The sequence below is a fragment of the Triticum aestivum genome, chromosome 3A (genome assembly GCF_018294505.1).
Source record: "Triticum aestivum cultivar Chinese Spring chromosome 3A, IWGSC CS RefSeq v2.1, whole genome shotgun sequence".
Classification (NCBI taxonomy): Eukaryota; Viridiplantae; Streptophyta; class Magnoliopsida; order Poales; family Poaceae; genus Triticum; species Triticum aestivum.
Genome location: NC_057800.1, coordinates 36,846,501 through 36,849,305, shown reverse-complemented (window position 1 = coordinate 36,849,305; position 2,805 = coordinate 36,846,501).

Genomic DNA, 2,805 nt, shown 5'->3' with positions numbered 1-2,805 from the left:
TCCAAGCAAAACACATATCATGTGGTAAATAAAAATATAGCTCCAAGTAAAGTTACCGATAGAAATAGACGAAAGAGGGGATGCCTTCCGGGGCATCCCCAAGCTTTGGATTTTAGGTGTCCTTAGATTATCTTGGGGGTGCCATTGTCATCCCCAAGCTGAGGATCTTGCCACTCCTTGTACCATAATCCATCAAATCTTTACCCAAAACTTGAAAACTTCACAACACAAAACTTAAAGTAGAAAATCCCGTGAGCTCCGTTAGCGAAAGAAAACAAAAGACCACTTCAAGGTACTGTAATGAAATCATTCTTTATTTATATGGGTGTTATACCTACTGTATTCCAACTTCTCTATGGTTTATAAACTATTTTACTAGCCATAGATTCATCAAAATAAGCAAACAACACACGAAAAACAAACTCTGTCAAAAACAGAACAGTCTGTAGTAATCTGTAGCTAGCGCAAGATCTGGAACCCCAAAAATTCAAAAATAAATTTCTGGACGTGAGTAATTTATCTATTAATCATCTTCAAAAATAATTAACTAAATATCACTTTCAAAATAAAAATGGCAGCAGTTCTCGTGAGCGCTAAAGTTTCTGTTTTTTACAGCAAGATATCAAGACTTTCCCCAAGTCTTCCCAACGGTTCTACTTGGCACAAACACTAATTAAACACACAAAAACACAACCAAAACAGAGGCTAGGTAAAATATTTATTACTAAACATGATCATAAAGCAAGGAATAAAAATAAAATTGGGTTGCCTCCCAACAAGCGCTATCATTTAACGCCCCTAGCTAGGCATAAAAAGCAAGGATAGATCTAGGTATTGCCATCTTTGGTAGGAAATCCATAAGTAGCTCTCATAATAGATTCATAAGGTAATTTAATTTTCTTTCTAGGAAAGTGTTCCATGCCTTTCCTTAACGGAAATTGGAATCTAATATTTCCTTCCTTCATATCAATAATTGCACCAATCGTTCTAAGGAAAGGTCTACCAAGGATAATAGGACATGAAGGATTGCAATCTATATCAAGAACGATAAAATCTACGGGCACATAATTCCTATTTGCAACAATAATAACATCATTAATTCTTCCCATAGGTTTCTTAATAGTGGAATCCGCAAGGTGCAAGTTTAGAGAGCAATCATAAAAATCACGGTAACCTAACAAATCACACAAAGTCTTTGGAATCGTGGAAACACTAGCACCGAAATCACATAAAGCATAGCATTCATGATCTTTAATTTTAATTTTAATAGTTGGTTCCCACTCATCATAAAGTTTTCTAGGGATAGAAACTTGCAATTCAAGTTTTTCCTCATAAGATTGCATCAAGGCATCAACGATATGTTTAGTAAACGCTTTATTTTGACTATAAGCGTGAGGAGAATGTAGCACGGATTGCAACAAGGAAATACAATCAATCAAAGAGCAATTTTCATAGTTAAATTCCTTGAAATCCATAATAGTGGGTTTAGCAACATCTAGGGTTTTAATTTCTTCAATCCCACTTGTATCAATTTTAGCATCAAGATCAAAAGATTCAGAATTCTCGGAACGCCTTCTAGGTAAAGGTGGATCATATTCAGTCCCATCATTATCAAGATTCATATTTCAAAACAAAGATTTAATAGGGGACACATCAATAACTTTTAGATATTCATCATTATTTTCATAGGAACTACAAGAACACGCTTTTATAAAGGCATCTTTCTTAGCACGCATCCTAGCGGTTCTTTCTTTGCACTCATCAATGGAAATACTCATGGCTTTGAGAGACTCATTGATATCATGCTTAGGTGGAATAGATCTAAGTTTCAAAGAATCAACATCAAGAGCAATTCTATCAACGTTCCTAGCCAAATCATCAATCTTAAGCAATTTTTCTTCAATCATAGTATTAAAATTCTTTTGCGAAGTAATAAATTCTTTAATATTAGAATCAAAATCAGAGGGCATCTTATTATAATTTCCATAAGAATTGTTGTAGGAATTACCATAATTATTAGAGGGATTACTAGGATAAGGCCTAGGATTGAAATTTCCTCTATACGCGTTGTTACCAAAATTGTTCCTACCAACAAAATTCACATCCATAGATTCATTATTATTCTCAATCAAAGTAGACAAGGGAATATCATTAGGATCAGAAGAAACACTCTTATTAGCAAATAATTTCATTAGTCCATCCATCTTTCCACTCAAAACATTAATTTCTTCTATCGCATGCACCTTTTTATTAGTAGATCTTTCAGTATGCCATTGAGAATAATTAACCATAATATTATCTAGGAGTTTAGTAGCTTCTCCTAAAGTGATTTCCATAAAAGTGCCTCCCGCGGCCGAATCTAAAAGATTTATAGAATCAAAATTCAATCCGGCATAAAATTTTTGTATAATCATCCATAAATTTAAATCATGAGTAGGGAAATTACGTATCATTAATTTCATTCTCTCCCAAGCTTGTGCAACATGTTCATGATCAAGTTGCTCAAAGTTCGTAATATCGTTTCTAGGAGAGATGATTTTAGCGGGAGGAAAATACTTAGAGATAAAAGCATCTTTGCACTTGTTCCATGAATTAATACTATTTTTAGGCAAAGACGAAAACCAAGCTTTAGCACGATCTCTAAGCGAAAAAGGAAATAGCTTCAATTTAACAATATCATTATCCACATCTTTCTTATTTTGCATGCCACACAAATCAACGAAGCTATTTAGATGGGTAGCGGCATCTTCACTAGGAAGGCCGGAGAACGGATCTTTCATAACAAGATTCAGTAAAGCAGCATTA